This window comes from Musca domestica, unplaced genomic scaffold (genome assembly GCF_030504385.1).
Source record: "Musca domestica strain aabys unplaced genomic scaffold, Musca_domestica.polishedcontigs.V.1.1 129, whole genome shotgun sequence".
In the NCBI taxonomy this organism is placed as follows: Eukaryota; Metazoa; Arthropoda; class Insecta; order Diptera; family Muscidae; genus Musca; species Musca domestica.
Window position 1 is genome coordinate 1,130,338 of NW_026712171.1, and position 26,973 is coordinate 1,157,310.

Here is a 26,973-nt window from a genome sequence, read left to right on the forward strand (position 1 = left end):
GGTTATGTTACCTGTTTCAGCCTGTGCGGGTGAATTGTAATGAGTTTCAATTTTGAAAATTACCATTCTCTGTTGTGTGTTGGACAATTGGTGTTTTTGTGGCCAGAAATTTACCGACCAAATGACATTTGCTGGAACACCAACAACAGAGGTGTTGAATAAAGATGGCCCAGCTAGATTGGGAGCAGATACAAAAAAAAAAGTTTGAAACGTGTTGTTGAAATTATATGCCTTAATACCTTATTTCGGATCATTAAAAGTACAGTTTCATCAATACATTTGTTTCATGTTCGTTTCAGTGAGTTATTGTTTTTTTTTTTTTTATAGTTACTTTCTATTTGAAATTACTATTTAATTGTTTTGTATTTCAGTTATTTTTTATAATTGAGGTAGAAAAAATGTTTATCATTCAAGCCATGCAATGACTGTTGTTCTTGTTGTTTTTGTTTTGTTTCTCAACGTCAGTCAGTCAGCTGTTCACAAGATATTTTTCCCTTTGCTTTTATTTCATATTCTGACATTTGCCGGTAACAATGCTAAAGAGAGTTTGAGTTGAGAAAGAGAGGCCGAGAGCGAATTCAACCACACTTATGTCCTGAAGAATAAATATTCAATTTCAATGAGGACATACAGGATAATATGAAATTTAACATTTGTATTGCATCATCCTTTTCATTTACACTGGAAATCACTTGGCTGGCATAGTTGATAGCTTTGCATTTGAAAGTTTTGTAGTTAGAAATCTATACGAAATTTAAGTGAATGGGGGAAAAAAGTAATATTTGAAAACCGCAAAACCAAAGAAGCAGATAAAACGTAGGAACTAAGTAAAGCTAGGTTACTCAGAATTTAGGAATGATTTTTTTATTCCGGGACACAGTGGCTTATTATCGTCTTTAATGCGGCAATTTCTATAAAGTTTGTAGCCACAAATTTTGGTTTTGATCTACTTAATTTGGGTTTAACCTTAACCTTGTGTTTTACAAATCTACTTTTAAAAATAACCTATCTACTCATAGGAAGGAACTTGGGGGCAATACGAAAACGTGTTGCTGGATAAGTAATTTTTTTTTTGTCATTGACTGTTGTAACGATTCGGAACAAATGTCATCAAAATTCCGAACAAAAGGATATACCGTTACCTGCATAGACAAATTTCCGTCATAGGTTGTAATACCCATTAGGGACTTCAAATACAAAACTTGACGCAAATCCGGCAAATAGTATCGCAAAAAAAACCTGGAAATACCGAATATCTAGGTGTGGCGTTATATGGGTGCTATATTAAAACGTAGACCTATATAGGCAATACTCTTCCAGGGGCGTTAATTACTCAGAGGGATCTCCTGTGTGGATTTTTAGACTATTCCATTGAGAAATGTGGCTAAAATCATCAAAATACCGAATATTGGGGGCACAATTGTATGGGGTTCTATACGATATCGTAGACCTATATAGAAAATTCTCTTTCAGGGGGTTAAAGTACTCACATAAAATTCCTTGCGTACAATTTTAGACAATGCCATTGAAAAATGTGACTAAAATCATCAAAATACCGAATGTCGGGAGGTACAGTTATATGGGTGGGGGGACCTATATAGGCAATACTCTTCCAGGGGCCAAAGTACTCAGACGGTACTCTTTGTGTGGATTTTAAGACTATTCCATTGAAAAATGTGGCTAAATTTATCACAATAACCAATATCTGAGGGCACCATTGTATGGGGGCTACACGATATCGTGGACCTATATAGAAAATTCTCTTTCAGGGGGGTTAAAGTACTCACATAAAACTCCTTGTGTAGAATTTTAAACAATGCCATTGAAAGATGTGATTAAAATCACCAAAATACCGAATGTCGGGAGGTACAGTTATATGGGGGATATACGATATCGTGGACCTTTATAGACAATTCTCTTTCAGGGAATTAAGTAGTTAGAAGGAACTCCTTGTGTGAATTTGAAGCCAATTCCCTTGGCTACATATATAATTATCTTTCAGGAGGTAAAGTTCTTAGAAGGAACTCCTTGTATGAATTTTAAGCCGATTCCATCGATGCAAAATTTTAGCCTTCTATCTTTATTCGTTTTGACTCTAGTGTGATTACAACGGACATAATAATTCATAATACATAATTCTTTCCGTTCGGAAGCTAGAATGATTTTCACAGCAAAACCAACATTTTTAAGACGTTTTCAATTACTTGAATATGCTTTTGCAATTTAAATTACCTAAGGGTGGAAACACATAAAGCGCATATTTGGCTAGCTTAAGCCATCGGCTGGCTTCTTCGTAAATGAACAAAGGAGTTTTGCGTTGACTTAGTTCGATTTTGCACGATATGCACTTTATGTATTCCCAGCTTAACTTTGACAAGTATGTTGTTATCCAACTGTAGTTGGATTCTCGAGATACCGAAAAAATAGCTATGTATTGGTAGGCCTTAGCGACTAACCGACAATTTTCGTTTATTACCGAAATTATAAGCATTTGAAATTTCCCGATTTTTTCGGTAACTCAGAAAATGAGTTACAGAATTTCACTACTGGTATCAATATTTTGACTATCTAATGTCCCATCTTTATTCTCATATGTCGTTGACGAATTCCATTCGACATTGCTATTCGGAAACTGCCCTAGTAACATTTTCACATGTTTGCTTATGTTCAATGTTTCCGTAACTCGCCGGCCAAGCAAATTTAGTGCAAAAAAATGTTAAGAAAAGGACTCGAGTATTTTCCTGTAACTGAAGACAACTATCGATTTGTAGAATTCACAAAGATTAATATTTTTACCAGCTCATACATTTCAAATCACCATTAGCCTGTGATCGTTTTATTAATTCAAATCTTATTACTAACATAGATTAAATGGCTTAAGCCTATCTATTCTACAAATGAACATTTTAACATTTATACAACGCTCATTTTACGCCACAACCTTTTTGTGGACACAGCTGCCAATAAGGCCACAACTTAAATTATGCTCGAAATATAAATTTCAATTTTAATTATTCACTTTTTATGGCATCTGCCCCAATGTGCATGAAATCGACGCACCTTCATCAAGGGTTTGCCACGCACACAAGCTTCATGTACATATGAGTCTGTGTGTGTAGTATAGACAATTGGTGTTTGGCTACATATTACAAAGCAGCGAACTTGACCACATTTGTTGTTATTGTTTAATTTTACTTATTGTTTTTTTTCTTCTCTTAAACATAAAAATAAAACTTACTTTGCCTATTTGATCAACAAATATTGTAGATATTTATGCAATAACAATTTGCACGTGGCCAGCCTGTTATGTCCCAAAGCAAATGTCTCTATTTTCCAAAAATGGCCGATAGTATTTTTAGAGGAACACTAAATGGGGTTGCAACGTTTTTGTTCTTTCCTAAATTTGATTCTTACGACACTCGCCTTTTATTTTACACAACACGAATAGAATCGCTCTCTTCTCTATGCTATTTATATTTAATTTGTTTGTTTGAGAAAAAAATTTAGACGGTTTCTTTACTTCTTCGTTGACTGGCGAATAAAATATTCTAACCAAAATAAATTCGATTTTGTTTGGTTTTGTTTCTTAACTTTCGGCAACCAAAAGGAGAACGAAGGTTGGGTTATTGGATCACAAGAAATACATGTGCAAATTAAACCGAAAATTTAACTCAATATTTCGAGCACCGTGCCGTAAAGCGTAGAAAGGAACTACCCGTTAGGGGAACCGTCATAAACTGTGAAGAAAATGCGTTACGAGTGTTAATATAACATTGCCGCATGGTAGTGGCACTGTGTAAAATAGAGGCAAAATAGAGAGCGAGAGAGCAAGCAAGCCAACCAACGCACTCTAAATATGCATTTTTCTCTTCAACGTTCTCTTTTGTCTACTCATGTGCTAACCAGCGGTGCTCAAGAAGAAATATCTCTTTTCAGTCAAATTTCTCTTTGCTTATTTAAATCAAGAACAAAACAGTGTTAAGTCACTATTTATACAAGTTTTTTTTTATCAAGTTTTGTCTTATATTTTTAAAAAATGCAATATTTGAAATACGTTAATAAAACACTTAAAATAAAACTTTATGTCAATTTTTCTTAATTTCTTAACTATCAACAAATCAATGTGTACGTATTTTTTATTTATTAATATTAATGTAATGTTTTATCGGCTATCTGGAACAGCATACATATTTTAAAAATTGTCATGAAACATTAAGTCTTAACCAGTAAAGAAAGTCTTAAAGTAGGGCGGGGCCGACTTTATGATACCCTACACCACTTTGCTAATTAAGTAGAGCTCCAGATAACAATTAAAAGTTTTTATGGGAGAACTCAATCATACACGCTATGATTATAATTATAATTTAAAGTTCAAAGGACTAAATATGCCGAAGCATTTGTATCTTTTAAATTCGGAATTGTATTGCCCTTTTGGTGCACAATTAATTTGAAATCGGATAAAGATATATATGGGAGCTATATCCAAATCTGAACCGATCTCGATAAAATTTGGCAAAGATATTTCTGAGCTGTATTTGATATATTTCCCTGAATATCGTTGTTACGGAGTGCATATTACGGTTGTGGGTAACAAATATAACAAATCGGATGAACAATATATATGGAAGCTATAGCTATATCTGAACCGATCTTCACCAAATTTGACATACTAGCTTCTAGACTCAATTCGGTCGTAAATGCCAAATTCCATCCCATTTGGACAAATATTAGACGTTTGGTGCACAATAAAAAGTAAATCGGACGAAGTTATATATGGGAGCTATATCCAAATCTGAACCGATCTCTATAAAATTTAGCAAATGTATTTCTGAGCTGTATTTGATATATTTCCCCAAATATTGTTGTTGCGGATGAACAATATATATGGGAGCTATATTTGAACCGATTTCGATCAAATTTGGCATACATATTTTCAGGCCTAATTTGGATGTATATGCAAAATTCCATACAATTCGGGCTGATATCACACGTTTGGTGCACAATAAAAGGCAAATCGGACGAAGATATATATGGGAGCTATAACTAAATTTTGACCGATTATCTCCAATTTCCTTGGGCCAAACAAAAGATCTTTGCAAAATTTCATTTGGATCGGGCAATAAATGCGACCTGTACTTTGTTTACAAAAATACATGGACAGACGGACGGACGGACATGCATAAATCGACTCAGAATGTGATTCTATGCAGATCATCAAAAGGAACTAAGGAACTCGTTTCCTTCTGCCTGTTACAAACAAATGCACAAAGACATAATACCCTGACCACCTTGTGGTGTAGGGTATAACAATGCTGAACAAGAAGGCGTTCTCGCGCCGGAGGCCAATTTCTCAAAGTTTTTCTTGAACAACCAACCAATCAAGGTCTATGTATTATTCAATTAATTTTACCCTCAGCCATATGGCTAGATAACGTATACAGGGTGAGAAGAAAAAACTGCAACAAACTTCAGACTGCTACATTTCTAAGCCACTCGTCCGACAGCTGTTAAAATTATTCCAGTGACAGCTCATTATATTGTTTACAGGCGTAAAAAAGCATTATGGTGAGAATTTTCCAGAAAAAAAAATTAATCGTGATGGAATTCAAGCGTGATAGTGAGATTTCTTTACATTTGGCTGGAAAAACACAAGAGGCTATCGTTAGATCACTCCAGCATTTAAATGTTAATAAATCTTTTGTGTCTCGTACCATCACTCGTTACCGTGATACTGGTAGCGTAGCCCGACGTTAAGGAAGTGGACGGTAGAAAACAGCAACATCAGCTGAAATGGTTCGAAAAGTAAAAAAGCGACTTGATCGACACCCGTCGCAGTGGCCGAAATATGGCTCGTAAGCTGAAAATATCGCAATATTCCATTCGGCAAATATTGAAAAATGAGCTCGGGGTAAAGCCATTGAAATTCCAAAAAGTGCAAGAACTTACACCGCAACAGAAAGAAACTAGACTCAAAAGAGCTAAAGAGTTGCTTCGCTTGGTCGAAAGTGGTGAACTGCCGTTTTTGGTTTGCTCCGATGAGAAAACATTAGTTGTCCACAGTTTGTAAACAAACAAAATGATGGTGTTTATTTGCCAAAGAGGTCAGCTGAAAATGCGCACCTTCGGTTGGCCACCAGAACTCATACATGCCGAATATTATGGCGAAAATGTTCTGGAGGGTGTATTAAAGCCTTGGGGATGCAAACATTTTGGCAGCAAACCTTGGACACTCCAACAGGACTCAGCACGCGCCACCCAAGAATGGTTACAAAATGAAGTTCCTCGCTTCATTTTCAGCGCACATTGGCTACCAAAATCTCCGGATACCAATCCATTGGTCTATTGTGTCTGGAGTATTTTGGAAAATAAGGTTGGTACTAAAAAATACCAAAGTGTCGATCACCTCAAGCAAGCGCTTCGCCGGGAATGGGCCAAAATACCGCAGAGCAACATTCGGACAGCGTGTGGCGGTTGCATTGGCCGTTTGTAGGCCATAATTTGTGCCAAAGGTGACCAATTCGAACAAATCTAAACTAATTCTAAAATTTTATGCTATTTCCGACATTTTTTGCTTTCAATCAATAAAATTAAATAAAATAATGGCATTTGACTTTGTTGCAGTTTTTTTTTCTCATCCTGTATATCATTTGAAACGGCCAAAACGTGCTTCATCGAAATAACGGTATTAGATCCTAGGCCTCTTTAGTCCAATTCCGTTTCTAGTCATGTCCGTCCATCCATCCGTCTGTCTGTCTGGCTGGTGCGCACGATTTGGTCCAAACTTGGAACATCGTAGTATTATTGTCAAACTTAGATCGAGTTCGGAGATGGGCAATATCGGTCCACTCCTTCTGGTACCTCCCCCACAAAAGGTTCAAAAAAAAATATTTTACAGCACAGAATGAGAAAGGATAAGAATAGAAATAAGAATAAGAATCAAACTTGGTACATCTCAATATTTCCATAAACACAAGATCTGTTATTAAGATAGTACAGATAGGACCATTTCTTCTGGTACCTCCCACACATAGGGTTCAAGATTTTTGAAAAACAAAACGCTCTCTCACACATCCAAATATTTTTGCTAGCGCAAGATTTGTTGTGAAGATGATATATATCTACCAACCCCTTCTGGTACCTTACTCACAAAGGGTTGCCTGTTTTAATACTTTTATCTCTCATAACTTGCGAAACAAGTCAGCGATTCTTTACAACTTGCTATTTCTAAATATTTCTCTCAACCAAAAACCTGAGATAAATATGAAATTTATGATCTCGCATAAAATTGAATATAAATGTTCGGTTTCCTTGAAATTTTGCCAATTTAAATATTTTTATCTGTATTAGATGAAGTTTGAAATACGATGTCTGGTACGTCACACACATTTTAACATTTTCTAAAAATCACATATCTCATATACAGTGAAGGAAGTAGTCGCTATATAATCTAAACCTGGCACGTCGCAACAAATTATATCATATTTATTTAGGTCCAATACGAAATTGGTAATATTGGCCCATTCCGTCGGAACATACTCCATAGAGGGTCAACAATTTGAATAATCATAAAAGAGGTCCAAATATATTTAAATAATCGAACTTTTTAATTGTTAAAATATATTAAAATAAATATTTTTAATTATTTTTATATTAAATTTATATTAAATTCAAATCAAAATGCAAATAGCGTGTTTTTCCCCGCACATAGTGCAACACTGTAAAATGCCAACTGTTACATTTAATAAGAGTGTTATAGACTCTATCAAGAACAAAACAGTGTTAAGTCATTATTTATACAAATATTTTTTATCCATTTGCTTTATAAACTATTTTGGCAAACATTCGTGTTTAAAAACAATTAAATAGAACAGTAAAATATAAAGAAAACAGAATTTTAATTTTCTCTTAAATTATTTCTTTTTTTCTCTTCATGTTCTAGAACACGGTTTTGAGCACCCCTGTTATAGAGAAATGCCCAGCTTTTTTTAAGGGAGCTTTTCTGCTGAGAATTTCTCTCATGTGATGGGCTCTCTTGAAAAGAGGGGTGTTTTGGTGGTGTTGTGGTCTTTGCTTAATTAGCTGTACTATGTTAATGATGATGTTATTAATGACTTTTGGTTTTTTTGTTGTTGTTGTGTATTTATTAAGCCGGTGGTTTTCTTTTTTGCAGCAGTCGCATTTCTCCCGGCCGAGTCGCAGGCCCCCATAGGAATACTTAACAGTCAATGGGAATACCATAGATGGGAAAAATAATGAAAGAGATATTCTTAAGAGTATTTTTAAATAACTGTCCTGCGCTGAATTTTAACTAATTTAATAATTTTTTAAGCAAAAATATAATCAAAATAAGCTCAAAAATTATTTTATATAAACAATTGTAGAAAAGTATTATTACTTGCCTGTTTGTTGATGTTTTACTTATGACAGAGAATAAGAGACAGCAACGCTAGCGTGTCTACTTGCCCATCTATGGAATACTAAAAAGGTGGAATAAACATTTGTCATTTATTTTCGTATAAAATGTGAAATAATTTTGTATGTTATTTTACCACGTGCACGTGCTTTCTATGTTACCCTTAAAAGGACTCTCTCTTCCTTTTTGTGCAACCTCTTTAAAAATGTATATCCTGGGATAATCATGTTCTCTTCTCGGTTTGGCGCCTTTCCACCACCATATACTTTGATTAATGTCATATTGTGTTCTTCTCTAAAGTGTTTTTCTTTCAATTCTCTACTTCTTTTTCGTCAACACCAAATAGCTGATGCAAGATTTATACCAGAATGTCGTCATCAATGGGCTTCGAGCTTCTTAATAAAACCTCTTTCTGTCTCTTCGCTTTTTGTTTGTATGTTTATGTTCGTTCACCCGGCCGTCTTGCATGCGGTTTGTTTATGTTCTTCGTTTGTTTCTTGTGTTTGTAAGGAATGTTTGTTCATAGTTTTTCCCCTCCTCGTATTTCGTTTTGTATTTGTTGTTTGTCGGCATTTTTAAATCTAACCTTAAAAGAAACGAGCACATGCTTTGATTTGATGATACAATGAACTTAAATACTTACATTCATGCATACATATGTATGACTAGACGGCACATTTTGCACCCTACGGTAGGTATTGTTGGTTAGAAGTGTTCCTAAGCACAACTCATTACAAATCAGATTAATAATCTATCATCATTTTGAATAAGTAGTTATTCTTGCCCAAAAAAAAGTAGCCTTTCTTTGACAACGACATATTTGTGGCCAAGAATAACTACTTATATTGTAATGAGTCTTTTTGTTGAGTAGCAAGTGCCCTCGTCTGCAAAAGTCTACGTTAAAATTTTAGATTCCAACAGTTCATTTTAGTACTCAACATTCACAAATTGTTCATCGATTCTTGGACAAAATTTTCCAAAATCAGTTCCATCTCTCAACCACAGACACCAACAGTGTCGTCCAAATCTAATTTCAGGATTCAAGCTCTACTTCTTCTCCCAATACTAATTTAGTAAAATTTAGTTCTTTTCGTACAGTTAGTGTACTAATTTTCAAAACTATACCTAGATACCAACAGAAAGCTCAATATCTAATTTCAGGATTTCAGCTTTATTCCTTCGCCCAATACCAAATATAGTGGAGATAAAAAAACTGCAACCAACTTCAGACTGCTGTCATTTCTAAGCCACTTGTCCGACGTCTGTTAAAATTATTCCAGTGACAGCTCATTATATTGTTTACAAGCGTACAAAAACATTTTGGTGATATTTTGTAGAAAAAAATTTATTCGTGATGGAATTCAAGCGTGATAGTGTGATTTCTTTATTTTTGGCTGGAAAACCACAAGTGGCTATCGTTAGAGCACTCCAGCATTTAAATGTGAATAAATCTTTTGTGTCTCGTACCATCGCTTGTTACTGTGATACTGGTAGCGTAGCCCGACGTCAAGGAAGTGGACGGAAGAAAACAGCAACATTAGCAGAAATGGTTCGAAAAGTAAAGAAGCGACTTGATCGAAACCCGCATCGCAGTGACCGAAAAATGGCTCAAAATGAACATATCGATCATATTCGCAAATATTGAAAAATAAGCTCGGCGTAAAGCCATTAAAATTCCAAAAAGAGCAAGAACTTACACCGCAGCAGAAAGAAAATATACTCAAAAGAGCTATAGAGTTGCTTCGCTTTGCCGAAAGTGGTGAACTGCCGAATTCGTTTTTTTTTCCGTCTCCGATGAGAAAACATTCGTAGTCCAGCAGTTTGTAAACAAACAAAATGATCGTATTTACTTGCCAAAGAGGTCAGCTGAAAATGTGCACCTTCGGTTGGCCACCAGAACTCAAGCGCCGGCCGTATTAATCGACCGAGGAATCAGAATAAATGCCGAATATTATCGCGAAAATATTTTAGAGGGTATATTAAAGCCTTGGACACGCAAACATTTTTGCCACAGACCTTGGACATCCTAACAGAACCCAGCACCATCGCACTCAGCAAGCGCCATCCAAGAATGGTTACAAAATGAGGTTCCTCACTTCATTTCCAGCGCACAATGGCCACCAAAATCTCCGGATACCAATCGGTTGGACTATTCTGTCTGGAGTATTTTGGAAAGCAAGGTTGGGACTAAAAGATACCAAAGTGTCGATCATCTATAGCAAGCGCTTCGCCGGGAATGGGCCAAAATACCACAGAACAACATTCGGGCAGCGTGTGACGGTTTCATTGGGCGTTTGAAGGCAAATATACCCCTACTACGCTCTCTCTTATCAGGTTCTATGGGGTGCATCAATGGCGACATTGATTCACGTGTTTCTAAATTTTATGAACAGCTCAATTTAGCTCTAGCTAGCTCCGTACCAATGGCAAAACCATTAGTTGACCAAGGCCCTGCTTGGTTTACACCTACACTAAGACGTCTACGTAATATTAAAAATAGACTTTTCAAAAATTTCAAAAAATCTAACACTGCCGTAAATTATTCAAAATATTCCATGGCAAGAAATAGATATAATTCGGAAAACTCCAAATGTTATTCTCAGCATTTAGCCCAAATGCGGCAGAATTTATTAAACAATCCTAAGAATTTCTTTAAATTTGTAAACTCCAAAAGGAGAGCTCAGAAATTTCCCTCCAGCATGAAACTTGGTAGTAAAGAGTCTTCAGACAACCTTGAAATTGCAAATTTATTTGCTGACTTTTTTCAGTCATCCTATACCCAGGTCACATCTAGAGGCCCTTGCGAAATTCATACCACTTCATTGAATCACTTTCCCTGCATTATCTTAACCGAAGACGAAGTCTTAAATGGTTTAAAGACATTACGCTCCTCATTTTCCCCTGGCCCTGACGGTGTTCCAACCTATATTTTAAAATCTTGTGCTAGAGAATTATACTTACCATTGACTAAGATATTTAATTACTCCTTGAAAATAGGTTATTTTCCAAGCTTCTGGAGATCGAGTTTTATTATTCCACTTCATAAATCAGGCAATAGACGTTTCATAGATAACTATAGATGTATTGCTAAGTTAAGTGCCATTCCTAAACTTTTCGAACTCTTAGTCTCACGTCGGATGTCACATTTTATAAAAAGCATATTATCACCTTCTCAGCATGGTTTTATGAAAGGCAGATCTACTACTTCTAATCTTTTAGAATTTGTGTGCCATGTTCACAACGGATTTATAAATAAACAACAAACTGACGCTATTTATACAGACTTCAGTAAAGCCTTTGATACCGTAGTGCATAAGCTTTTGCTATATAAACTCGATACTATGGGTTTTCCGACAGCTCTGTTAGGCTGGATTTCATCATACTTGGAGGGTCGTACCCAAAAAGTCATTTTCAATGATTCATTTTCAAAAAATATTGTTGTTTCTTCTGGCGTACCTCAGGGTAGTCATTTGGGCTCTTCACTTTTTGTTTTGTATCTTAATGATCTCCCGGATCACATTCGATTCTCTAAAATATTAATGTATGCTGATGATGTGAAGCTTTACATGCATATAAATTCCCTTGACGATTCGACTTTCTTACAGTACGATTTACATTCCCTTGTGAACTGGTGCAGTGCCAACGGTATGTCCCTTAATCTTAAGAAATGCAAAAAATTTTCCTTATCACGATCTCAGCCAATACATTCTAACTACTTTATTGGTTCATACAAATTAGAAAATGTTGATTCCTTTACTGACCTCGGTGTTATTCTAGATCCTAAACTACGTTTTCATTTACATATTGACTCATGTGTTAATAAAGCCAAGTCTTTACTAGGTTTCATAAAACGCTGGTCTAAAGAGTTCGATGATCCATATGTCACCAAAAGATTATTTGTAAGTTTAGTTCGCCCAATATTAGAGTACGGATGTATTCTGTGGAGTCCTTTTTATAAATGCTACTCGGATAAAATCGAATCAGTTCAAGTTCAATTCCTGATTTTTGCTCTACGGGGCCTTAACTGGAACCCGACAGAATTACTTCCACCTTATGAAAATCGTTTACTGTTAATTGATCTCCCAACACTTGAAAGGAGGCGGTTTATGCTAAGAGCGTTATTTATTATCAAATTAACACGCGGTTTGATTGATTCTCATTTTTTAACTGGGGAAGTTACTTATAATATTCCTTCTCGTAGAACTCGTCATTTCGAACCTTTAAAGTTATCTCTCGCAAGAACTAATTTCGCAATCAGTAACCCATTGAGATCCTTATGTGTAATTTACAATAGTCTATGTAATAGTATTTGTTTAAGTAATTCGTTGAACTCTATTAAAAAATCTATTCTCCACATGTGATTGTATATGTTCACTTACCTATTTTTTTTTATTTGAAAAAGCTCATTTTTACGGCACCTGATCTACATCTCCCTTTGCGGAACCAGTAGACCCAGCCTTTGAGCACTAGTTGTCAGAATCTTTAAGTTCATTTTAACGGCACCTAGTCTACAATTCCCTCTGCGGAAACAATAGACACCAGCCTTTGAACAGTAGTCTTTGTTTAACACATTATTTTCACTGTTATTTGTTTATATTTTTTATATTTGTTATAAATGTTATATGTTTTGCTCTAATTCCTTTCTCTTTAGTGTATTTTTACCTATTACTATGCCGGCTGATGTACTAGACTGTAGCTGGCACCACTAACTCACAACTAACCCACCATTCCCGGTCTTTGGTGTGTACGCGCTCCCTACGTATGGGGAGGTCGCCCCCTCGGTCGGCAGGGGTGGGAGTGAGAGGCGTGGGAACGAACGAAAAAAAAAAATAAAAAAATAATTCGTGCCAAAAGTGACCAATTCGAAAAAATCTAATCTTATTCTAAAATTTGATGCTATTTCCGACATTCTTTTCGTTCATTCAATAAAATTTAAAAAAAAATAAAATTTTGGCGTTTGACTTTGTTGCAGTTGTTTATCTCACCCTGTATAATACAGAAAAGTACAAACTTCCGACGCTTCCTACATGCTCCAATCCTACACTCTCACAGTAATCCCAATTCCAAAGTTCAGCATTCCATCCTTATCGGTTCGCCTAAATGCAAATTGTTTCAAATTAAGTACCATATAGTACAGATAAGTACGAATTTCCAAAACTTCCTACATAACCCAATCCTACACTCCGACAGTAATCTTATTTCCAATTTTCAGGATTCCACCCCTGTTAATTCGCCTAAATACAAATTGTACCTTATTTAATACCTTTTAGTACGAATAAGTACAAATTTCCAAAACTGACTACATATCCCAATCCTACACTCCGGCAGTAATCTTATTTCCAATTTTCAGGATACCAGCTCTATTGGTACACCGAAATCCAAATTTTTTCCAAATTTAGTACGATTTAGTACACTTAAGTACAAATTTTCATAACTATCTACATTACACAGTCCAATAGAAACTTTATTTTCAAATTTAAAGATTCCAACTCGACCAAATTACCCAAAATTGAAATTATACCAAATTCGGTACCATTTAATACACATAAGTACGAATTTCCAAAACTACGTACATTCATCAGTCCTACAATGCAATAGTTATCTTATTTTCAAATTTCATTATTCCAACTCTATCAGTTCTCCCAAAATTTAAATTGTACCAAATTCAGTACCATTTAGTACCAATTTCCAATACTACCTTCATTCCTCAGTCCTAAAATGCAATAGAAATCTTATTTCTAAATTTCAGAATTCCAGCTCTATCGATTTACACAAATCGAAACTTATCGAAATTAGTACCATTTAGTACATTTCGTGCACATAAGTACACGTTTCGAAAACTTCCCCCATATCCCAAGTAATGTTAATTTCCAATTTCAGGGTTCCAGAATTTCCATTAGTAACACTCATTTGAAATTTATTAGTTCCCACTCTGCTGCTTCCTAAAATACAATGGGTCTAACCTTATCTAACCCCTTCGGACCAAGAGTGACCTTTACCCAAAATTTCAAGATTCTAGCTTCAGTCGTTTCGTCTGGGCGTTGATTATTAAATGCATTGACTGCTTCAAGAAACGGAGTGTACTCATCTCTCAACATGATTTCATTTCCTGGTCACTAGAATTATCATCGTTCGGGTATAACGGGGACGTCCGTCCCTCTATATCTCATTTGTAATTGTTTAATATTGGAAAGATAGTTTAATTATCAATGGAAAAGTTAAAAGTGCGGAATAAGTGACTTATCGAAATTACATTTAATTACAAAACATTGTTTTTTTTCTGCAAGTCATTCAGTTTTGTTGCTGTTGTTTACAAACAAATCAAATGATTCACTAGATTGTCATGCCCTCTGAATGCATTTATTTTTAGATAACAAATCAGCAAATTCCCTTTAGCTTGAATGATAACGTCATTATGTGGCAGGCAACAATTATTTGTTTTGTTTTAGAAGGGGAAATTGAATGTTGATCAACATTTGTCGCCGGTCTTTGTCGGCGTCATGTTGATTGTCGGAAATGTTTAGCAACATGTAACAATAAGTGGATAAACATGTGGTGTCCGTTGGAATTGCAATTTTCGAATTTCGAAAAAAGGAAAGTTGTGCTGAATTGTGCTAGGTTTGTGCTCAATTGTGCCGAAATTTTTTTTTCGAAATTCGAAAAAATTTCTGAGATATTCGAAAAAAGATTTTTTTTCGAAAAAATCTGAGAGAATTGCAATTTTCGAATTTCGAAAAAATTAAAGTTGTGCTGAGTCGTACTCGGTTTGTGCCCATTTGTGCCGTTAAAATTTTTTCGATATCTCTTACCAATTTCGAAAAAAACGATAATTTCGAAAGTATGTCAGAATTGCAATTTTCGAATTTCGAAAAAATTAAAGTTGTGCTGGGTCGCGTTTGATTTGTGCTAACTTGTGCCGTTTATTTTTTCTCAATATTATCAACCGTTTTCAAGATATGGCAATTTCGAAAAAACCAGTATTTTTCAGAAAAATTGCTGTAATTTTTGTAAAAATTCAAATATCGAGATGCGGTAAATTGTGCTGAGTTGTGCTCACTTAGCACAATTTTTCGTCCATATATAACGAATTTCCACCTTTACTCGTTACTCGCTAAAAATTAAAAAAATAAATAACTTTTGTAATATGTGGAATTTTTGAAATCTGCAAGTTGTGCTGAATTGTGCTCACCTAGCACAATTTTTCGTCCATACATTGGAAATTTGTATCTCTACTCGTTACTCGTTAAAATCGTAAAAATCAAAATCGCATATTTAGAAACAAGATATTAAAAAACTAAAAGTTGTGCTGATTTGTGCTAACCTAGCACAATTTTTCGTCCATACATTGAAAATTTGTATTTCCACTCGTTACTAGTTAAAATTGGAAAAAATACATATATAACGAAAAATTGCTGTAATTTTTGTAAAAATTTAAATATCGAGATGCGGTAAATTGTGCTGAGTTGTGCTCACTTAGCACAATTTTTCGTCCATACATAACGAATTTCCACCATTACTCGTTACTCGCTAAAAATTAAAAAAATGAATAACTTTTGTAATATGTGGAATTTTTGAAATCTGCAAGTTGTGCTGAATTGTGCTCACCTAGCACAATTTTTCGTCCATACATTGGAAATTTGTATCTCTACTCGTTACTCGTTAAAATCGTAAAAATCAAAATCGCATATTTACTAACAAGATATCGAAAAACTAAAAGTTGTGCTGATTTGTGCTAACCTAGCACAATTTTTCGTCCATACATTGAAAATTTGTATTTCCACTCGTTACTAGTTAAAATTGGAAAAAATACATATATAACGAAAAATTGCTGTAATTTTTGTAAAAATTTAAATATCGAGATGCGGTAAATTGTGCTGAGTTGTGTTCACTTAGCACAATTTTTCGTCCATACATAACGAATTTCCACCTTTACTCGTTACTCGCTAAAAATTAAAAAAATGAATAACTTTTGTAATATGTGGAATTTTTGAAATCTGCAAGTTGTGCTGAATTGTGCTCACCTAGCACAATTTTTCGTCCATACATTGGAAATTTGTATCTCTACTCGTTACTCGTTAAAATCGTAAAAATCAAAATCGCATATTTACTAACAAGATATCGAAAAACTAAAAGTTGTGCTGATTTGTGCTAACCTAGCACAATTTTTCGTCCATACATTAAAAATTTGTATTTCCACTCGTTACTAGTTGAAATTGGAAAAAATACATATATAACGAAAAATTGCTGTAATTTTTGTAAAAATTCAAATATCGAGATGCGGTAAATTGTGCTGAGTTGTGCTCACTTAGCACAATTTTTCGTCCATACATAACGAATTTCCACCTTTACTCGTTACTCGCTAAAAATTAAAAAAATGAATAACTTTTGTAATATGTGGAATTTTTGAAATCTGCAAGTTGTGCTGAATTGTGCTCACCTAGCACAATTTTTCGTCCATACATTGGAAATTTGTATCTCTACTCGTTACTCGTTAAAATCGTAAAAATCAAAATCGCATATTTACTAACAAGATATCGAAAAACTAAAAGTTGTGCTGATTTGTGCTAACCTAGCACAATTTTTCGTCCATACATTGAAAATTTGTATTTCCACTCGTTACTAGTTGAAATTGGAAAAAATACATATATAACGAAAAATTGCTGTAATTTTTGTAAAAATTTAAATATCGAGATGCGGTAAATTGTGCTGAGTTGTGCTCACTTAGCACAATTTTTCGTCCATACATAACGAATTTCCACCATTACTCGTTACTCGCTAAAAATTAAAAAAATGAATAACTTTTGTAATATGTGGAATTTTTGAAATCTGCAAGTTGTGCTGAATTGTGCTCACCTAGCACAATTTTTCGTCCATACATTGGAAATTTGTATCTCTACTCGTTACTCGTTAAAATCGTAAAAATCAAAATCGCATATTTACTAACAAGATATCGAAAAACTAAAAGTTGTGCTGATTTGTGCTAACCTAGCACAATTTTTCGTCCATACATTGAAAATTTGTATTTCCACTCGTTACTAGTTAAAATTGGAAAAAATACATATATAACGAAAAATTGCTGTAATTTTTGTAAAAATTTAAATATCGAGATGCGGTAAATTGTGCTGAGTTGTGTTCACTTAGCACAATTTTTCGTCCATACATAACGAATTTCCACCTTTACTCGTTACTCGCTAAAAATTAAAAAAATGAATAACTTTTGTAATATGTGGAATTTTTGAAATCTGCAAGTTGTGCTGAATTGTGCTCACCTAGCACAATTTTTCGTCCATACATTGGAAATTTGTATCTCTACTCGTTACTCGTTAAAATCGTAAAAATCAAAATCGCATATTTACTAACAAGATATCGAAAAACTAAAAGTTGTGCTGATTTGTGCTAACCTAGCACAATTTTTCGTCCATACATTGAAAATTTGTATTTCCACTCGTTACTAGTTAAAATTGGAAAAAATACATATATAACGAAAAATTGCTGTAATTTTTGTAAAAATTTAAATATCGAGATGCGGTAAATTGTGCTGAGTTGTGTTCACTTAGCACAATTTTTCGTCCATACATAACGAATTTCCACCTTTACTCGTTACTCGCTAAAAATTAAAAAAATGAATAACTTTTGTAATATGTGGAATTTTTGAAATCTGCAAGTTGTGCTGAATTGTGCTCACCTAGCACAATTTTTCGTCCATACATTGGAAATTTGTATCTCTACTCGTTACTCGTTAAAATCGTAAAAATCAAAATCGCATATTTACTAACAAGATATCGAAAAACTAAAAGTTGTGCTGATTTGTGCTAACCTAGCACAATTTTTCGTCCATACATTAAAAATTTGTATTTCCACTCGTTACTAGTTAAAATTGGAAAAAATACATATATAACGAAAAATTGCTGTAATTTTTGTAAAAATTCAAATATCGAGATGCGGTAAATTGTGCTGAGTTGTGCTCACTTAGCACAATTTTTCGTCCATACATAACGAATTTCCACCTTTACTCGTTACTCGCTAAAAATTAAAAAAATGAATAACTTTTGTAATATGTGGAATTTTTGAAATCTGCAAGTTGTGCTGAATTGTGCTCACCTAGCACAATTTTTCGTCCATACATTGGAAATTTGTATCTCTACTCGTTACTCGTTAAAATCGTAAAAATCAAAATCGCATATTTACTAACAAGATATCGAAAAACTAAAAGTTGTGCTGATTTGTGCTAACCTAGCACAATTTTTCGTCCATACATTGAAAATTTGTATTTCCACTCGTTACTAGTTGAAATTGGAAAAAATACATATATAACGAAAAATTGCTGTAATTTTTGTAAAAATTTAAATATCGAGATGCGGTAAATTGTGCTGAGTTGTGCTCACTTAGCACAATTTTTCGTCCATACATAACGAATTTCCACCTTTACTCGTTACTCGCTAAAAATTAAAAAATGAATAACTTTTGTAATATGTGGAATTTTTGAAATCTGCAAGTTGTGCTGAATTGTGCTCACCTAGCACAATTTTTCGTCCATACATTGGAAATTTGTATCTCTACTCGTTACTCGTTAAGATCGTAAAAATCAAAATCGCATATTTACTAACAAGATATCGAAAAACTAAAAGTTGTGCTGATTTGTGCTAACCTAGCACAATTTTTCGTCCATACATTGAAAATTTGTATTTCCACTCGTTACTAGTTGAAATTGGAAAAAATACATATATAACGAAAAATTGCTGTAATTTTTGTAAAAATTTAAATATCGAGATGCGGTAAATTGTGCTGAGTTGTGCTCACTTAGCACAATTTTTCGTCTATACATAACGAATTTCCACCTTTACTCGTTACCCGCTAAAAATAAAAAAATGAATATCTTTTGTAATATGTGGAATTTTTGAAATCTGCAAGTTGTGCTGAATTGTGCTCACCTAGCACAATTTTTCGTCCATACATTGTAAATTTGTATCTCTACTCGTTACTCGTTAAAATCGTAAAAATCAAAATCGCATATTTACTAACAAGATATCGAAAAACTAAAAGTTGTGCTGATTTGTGCTAACCTAGCACAATTTTTCGTCCATACATTGAAAATTTGTATTTCCACTCGTTACTAGTTGAAATTGGAAAAAATACATATATAACGAAAAATTGCTGTAATTTTTGTAAAAATTTAAATATCGAGATGCGGTAAATTGTGCTGAGTTGTGCTCACTTAGCACAATTTTTCGTCTATACATAACGAATTTCCACCTTTACTCGTTACCCGCTAAAAATAAAAAAATGAATAACTTTTGTAATATGTGGAATTTTTGAAATCTGCAAGTTGTGCTGAATTGTGCTCACCTAGCACAATTTTTCGTCCATACATTGGAAATTTGTATCTCTACTCGTTACTCGTTAAAATCGTAAAAATCAAAATCGCATATTTACTAACAAGATATCGAAAAACTAAAAGTTGTGCTGATTTGTGCTAACCTAGCACAATTTTTCGTCCATACATTGAAAATTTGTATTTCCACTCGTTACTAGTTGAAATTGGAAAAAATACATATATAACGAAAAATTGCTGTAATTTTTGTAAAAATTTAAATATCGAGATGCGGTAAATTGTGCTGAGTTGTGCTCACTTAGCACAATTTTTCGTCCATACATAACGAATTTCCACCTTTACTCGTTACTCGCTAAAAATTAAAAAAATGAATAACTTTTGTAATATGTGGAATTTTTGAAATCTGCAAGTTGTGCTGAATTGTGCTCACCTAGCACAATTTTTCGTCCATACATTGGAAATTTGTATCTCTACTCGTTACTCGTTAAAATCGTAAAAATCAAAATCGCATATTTACTAACAAGATATCGAAAAACTAAAAGTTGTGCTGATTTGTGCTAACCTAGCACAATTTTTCGTCCATACATTGAAAATTTGTATTTCCACTCGTTACTAGTTAAAATTGGAAAAAATACATATATAACGAAAAATTGCTGTAATTTTTGTAAAAATTTAAATATCGAGATGCGGTAAATTGTGCTGAGTTGTGCTCACTTAGCACAATTTTTCGTCTATACATAACGAATTTCCACCTTTACTCGTTACCCGCTAAAAATAAAAAAATGAATAACTTTTGTAATATGTGGAATTTTTGAAATCTGCAAGTTGTGCTGAATTGTGCTCACCTAGCACAATTTTTCGTCCATACATTGTAAATTTGTATCTCTACTCGTTACTCGTTAAAATCGTAAAAATCAAAATCGCATATTTACTAACAAGATATCGAAAAACTAAAAGTTGTGCTGATTTGTGCTAACCTAGCACAATTTTTCGTCCATACAATAAAAATTTGTATCTCTACTCGTTACTCGTTAAAATCGTAAAAATCAAAATCGCATATTTAGAAACAAGATATCGAAAAACTAAAAGTTGTGCTGATTTGTGCTAACCTAGCACAATTTTTCATCCTTACATAACGAATTTCCACCTTTACTCGTTACTCGCTAAAAATTAAAAAAATAAATAACTTTTGTAATATGTGGAATTTTTGAAATCTGCAAGTTGTGCTGAATTGTGCTCAGCTAGCACAAAAAATTCCGTCAGAAAATACCGCTCAAATGAAAACCATTATATAGGGGCTATACGAAGGCATGGCCCTGCAAAAGTAATTTCATCAAAATACCGAATATCGGGGGGTACTGGTTTATGGGGGCTATACGATATCGTAGACCTTTACAGACAATTAACTTCTAGGAATGAAGTACTCTTCCGTGTGCGGATTTTCAGAAAATTCCATTGAAAACTGTAGCTATCGTTAACCGATATAGGCCATCTTCGAACTTGACCTGCCTGCAGCAAAAGACAAATCTGTGCAACATTTTAGCTTCATATCATTACTTACTTGTTTATGACTGTAGCATGATTACACTAACGGAAGGACAGACCGACGAACAGGGTTAAATTTTACGCTAATCAAGAAAATATATACTTAGTTGGGTCTAAATTTATTATTTCGATGAGTTACAAACGGAATGATGAACTTAATATACCCTCCATACTTTGTATGGTGAAGGGTACAAACAAGTAAAAAAGCAGTAAGTTCGGCCGGGCCGCACTTTGAATACCCTCCACCATTAGGAACGAATTAGAAAATTTTCAAAAAAATAAATAAATTAAAATCTTTAAAATACCTTATATCGGAAGGTGCCCACATATGGGGGATATGTGATATTGTGGACCTATATAGACAAATCTATATCTGGGGGTAAAGTACTCACAAAGAACTCCTTATGTAAAATTCCAACGATTCCGTTGAAAAATGTGGCTTAAATCATCAAAATACCGAATATGGGGGATTACCGTTATATGGGGCTATACGATATCGTGGAACTATATAGATTATTGTATTTTAAGGGATAAAATACTTACAAGGAACTTCTTGTGTGGATTTTCAGATAATTTCATTGAAAAATGTGGCTAAAATTAATAAAATTCCGAATATCGGGGGGGGGGGGGGGTGGTGTGGTGTACCATTATATGGAGGATATACGATATCGTGGACCTATATAGATAATTCTCTGTCAATGGATAAAGTACTAATTCCATTAAAAAATGTGGCTAAAATCATCAAAATACCGAATATCGGGGGGTACCGTTATATGGGAGATATACGATATCGTGGACCTATATAGACAATTCTTTCAGCGGGTAAAGTACTCACAAGGGACTCCTTGTGTGAAATTTCAAAATTTAGTGATTTTTCAAGAAAAAAATTTGCACTACCACTAAATCTTAGCGAAGCCAAAAAAATACTATGTATATAAGTATTATACCAGCTATCATGAAGTTTGTTGAAGTGAGTAGCGAACAACAATCCAGAATATATAGTAAATATTCATACAATTTGATACTTTTCTAAATAGCACTAATTTAGTGCATTTGTTTTAAATACCACTAAATTTAGTGGTAGTGCTATTGAAATTTCACTACCACTAAAATTTAGTGGAAGTGCAATTTAATTTTAAAGGGTTAGTGGTAGTAGAATAAACAAGTAAAAAAACATTAAGTTCGGCCGGGCCAAACTTTTAATACCCTCCACCTTAGGGTAAAAGAAACATTAGAAGAAATGTGGCAAAAACCATTAAAATGCCGATTATGGGGAGGTACCGTTATATGGGGGCTATACCAAAACGTGGACCTATAATTACAATGTTTCCCCACCGGAGCTGGAACCCATTATGACCCACAAATACCAATTTTTAGACAAATCAGTGAAAAAATGTGGCAAAAACCATAAAAATACCGAATATCGGGAGGTACCGTTATATGGGGGCTATATCAAATCATGGACCCATGCATGCAATGTTTCGCCACCGAAGCTGGAACCAATTATGACCAACAAATACCAATTTTCGAACAAATCCCTGAAAAAATGTGGCAAAAATCATCAAATTACCGAATATCGGGAGGTACCGTTATATGGGGGCTATACCAAAACGTGGACCTATAATTACAATGTTTCGCCACCGGAGCTGGAACCCATTATGACCAACAAATACCGATTTTCAGACAAATCCGTGAAAAATGTGGTAAAAAAAACTAAAATACTAAATATCGGGAGGTACCTTTATATGGGGCTATACCACAACGTAGACCTATACATGCAATGTTTTGCCACACGCTCAGGGACCCGCTATGACCTACAAATACCCATTTTAAGACAAATCCGTGAAAAAATGTGGCATAAATCATCAAAATACCGAATATCGGGAGGTACCGTTATATGGGGACTATACCAGAACGTGGACCGATATATCTCATTTTCAATACCAACCATCCTAGACACAATGCAAATAGCTCTGCTAAATTTTGGAGCTCTACGTCAAATAATGTGGGCTGTATCGTGATTTCAACAGACAGACAGACAGACGGACAGACAGACAGACAGACAGACGGACATCGTTAAATCGACTTAGAATTTTATGCTGATTATGAATATATATACTTTATGGGGTCTAAAACGAATATTTAGGGATGTTACAAACGGAATGACAAAGTTAATATACCCTCCTTTCCAAGGTGGAGGGTATAAAAATTGCACTGCCACTAAACGAACAGTGATAGTGAAATTATTAGTGCACTAAAAATACAGTGCATTATGCCCATCTCTGGAATAAATATACTTTGTTGGGTCTGCAATTTTTATTTCGATGAGTTACATGAACTTAATATACCCTCCATACTATGCATGCGATAACAGCCCGCCAAATCTTTTTAAAAACTATATATTGGGAAAAGCTAAAAGAGAAGCCTCAGATAGACTATTTAAAATTTCTGGAACAAGCGCTATAGAGGGAGTGTACAATTTAAAATACACTATGGAGTATTCTGGAAAAATACACAACATAGGACTGGATCCATTTACAGTTTTTATTGGTCGAGAGAACAAATGGTTTTATTCTCTAAATTTTATGAAACTCTTATTATAGACGCAACGGGAAGTGTAGTAAAATCAATAACACTACCGAACAAAGAACATTCTTCTCTGCATGGTGGAAGGTATAAAAAGTATATATTTTGTATTATGTGGAATTTTTAAAATATGCATTTGTGTTTCCGGTAAAGTCATATATTAACATTCAAATATGACTTTACTGTTTGCAAATTGCATCTCGATTGTTACAGGTACAGAAGACAAAAGGTTGGTGTTGTGACTTAAACGCTTCTGAGTTTATTGCTCTTGAAAATTCAGAGGAATGTGAATGGCAAAGGTCGTAAATTTTGATCAATGTAATTTACCTGATCAATCATAAATATATTCCGATTGGTCAATTTTTCATATTTGAGGAAAACTCAGCAATAAAAGTTTTTATGTCTTGCACGTGTTTTTGGACATTTGCAAGATTTTTATACAGGTAGATCAATTCTACAACATATGAATGAATGTGACCTTACACATAAAACTTGTATAGTCCTTCCTATAAGGTATCGAAAATTGTAATCACGATAGTAGGTACTTTAATGGGAAATACATACATTTGTTATATGAAAGGTTACATTCATTCATATATTGTGGAATTGATCTACCTGTTGAAAGATCTTGCAAATGGGTTGGAGAGTCTACATTTCTTGTAACCTATTTCTTATAGGCATTACGGTTTTTGACTTCATAGTGAAAGTATTTGCATATCTAACATCAACATAGTTCGTGTGATATACAAAATAAGTGCTCGAAAAATATCGTTGTGAAAATATATTAATATACTCAATAAAATTGTTTCCATAAAAAATCTCTCTTTAAAAAAAAAACGTGTCTGTGATTTTAATATATATAAACATGTTTTTGCAAGAACTAAATAATTGTGATATATCTCTTGATGGTGTTAGTACAAGTGGTTTTCATTTTCCAGTAAAAAATTCTGGCAGTGATGTTGGTGGAAGTGGCAAGCTATCGAAGAAATCCCAAAACAAAATGAAGCAAAAAATTAATAATTTGAATAAAGTACTTCGTGAACCTCAATTTAAAAATATTATTAGTGAAGATGGTAGTGTTTTGCCTCCATCTTCAGTTATGTATAAAAATATAAGTGATTCTCTAGACTGTGACAATAAATTGGAACCTAAATATATATATACTATACTTAAATTGAACCGATACAATGTTTATTCAGAATTATTGGACTTTTTTAATATAGAGATTCCTAGCAACTCATCGTTCCCGACAAATACCTCTCTTGATTCCACATCCAATAATTGTTTCAGATTTACAATAGATCTTACAGAAATTTGGCCAAGTATGAAACCAGAAATCAAAGCACATAATTTCCGAACCGGTTCTCGCGTCATTAGATCTTTGAAAAGTAATTCGTGGACCCACGTACTTTATGAAGAAATTCATAATTATACTAAAATCCCGTGCGCGTTAAATTTTAAAAGTTCGCAAGTGTCTTCATCCGGTGTTTTTGTAACAGTAAATGGTCAATGTTCAGAGTGTCCATGTAGGTTTGAGGGTAAAATCTTTACGGAACCTTTAGACAACGAACCAATCAAAATGGAATGTATCATTTCCGATTTTGATTGCGATGTAAGGCATTTAAAAAAAAGGTCCCTTCGCGGTACTTTGCGAAAAGCTGTTGGTAATAATTTGCTAGATAAAAATTTGTTGCCTTCTCAATATCGGCGAAATGAAGCGCATCGCCTTATTCAAACAATAGGCGATAACAGCCCGCCAAATCTTTTTAAAAACTATATATTGGGAAAAGCTAAAAGAGAAGCCTCAGATAGACTATTTAAAATTTCTGGAACAAGCGCTATAGAGGGAGTGTACAATTTAAAATACACTATGGAGTATTCTGGAAAAATACACAACATAGGACTGGATCCATTTACAGTTTTTTATTGGTCGAGAGAACAAATGGTTTTATTCTCTAAATTTTATGAAACTCTTATTATAGACGCAACGGGAAGTGTAGTAAAATCAATAACACTACCGAACAAAGAACATTCTTCTCATATATTTTTATTTCAATCGGTTATAGAAATAAACAAACGTACGGTTCCTGTGTGTCAAATGCTTACTACGGTCAAAACAACAGTTACAATAATGAACTGGTTTTTGGAATTCCAAAGATTGTGCCAAATGGAACTAAATAAAACACCGATTCCAAACGAAATTATTTGTGATTTTGACAAAGCGCTTTTGGGTGCCGCGGCTCGCGTTTATTCAAAATCAAACAGCTTACGACATTATGTTGAAACATGTTTCGAAATAATTAAGGGTAATTCAAAAATATTTCCGCCGTGTTTATTACGCTTGGATATATGCCACTTCACCAATATTATTGCCAGATGGAAATGTTATTCGAAACACCAAGGTGGCGTTCGCGCTCTGTATATAAGAGCAATGTGTATCATGAGAAAACAAGAGTCCTTTGCGGATATGCACAATGTATTTGTTGCAATTCTGACATTATGCCTGCACAAAAATGGTAACAAAGGAAGTCCAGCATTTCAAGCAAAGGAGTTCCTTCGATCGAAAATAAAAGGGATACCAACCGAAGTAGCTACCAATATAATTGGCGAAGACAATTTGGGCAATGCTGATGATGACAAAGAAATGGACATTGAATTTGAGGAGCAAGCGGAATCGCCGAATCTATATAATTACATCGCACATACCTATGCAGAAATTGAAGAAAAGGCCAAAAAGGAAATAACGGATATCGATGATGATGTCAATGGATACATGTTGCCCGAATTCGCAAAAAAATTAAAAAACCTAATGCCATACTTTCCTATATTCACGGAAATAATGCGAAGTGTTAGAAAACGCGGTAACGTAAATGCAACATCGGCTAGAGTGGAGTCATATTTTAACGACTTGAAGCACCGACAGTTTCGAAATATTGGTCTGCCTCTTCGTGCTGATAAATTTATAGCAAAACACTTGAAAGAAATAGAAAAAACTCTTAAAGAAGCTGCATGTGGAAGTATGACTAGAAGAAAAGAGGAGCGGATTGTAGAACAGGATATCCCCATACCAACGATTGCCTTTTCCACACCAAAAGAT

General features: G+C 34.2%; 1 protein-coding gene across 1 annotated transcript in view; it reads right to left on the reverse strand.

Moving 5' to 3' along the window:
• Positions 1-3,744, reverse strand: part of LOC131800450 (proton-coupled amino acid transporter-like protein pathetic) — a 76,123-nt gene extending 72,379 nt beyond the window's left edge. Inside the window, exon 1 of the mRNA XM_059118427.1 lies at positions 3,239-3,744. The gene's annotated coding sequence lies outside the window, so the exon portion shown is untranslated. The remainder of the gene's footprint in view (positions 1-3,238) is intronic.
• Positions 3,745-26,973: the final 23,229 nt, after the last annotated feature.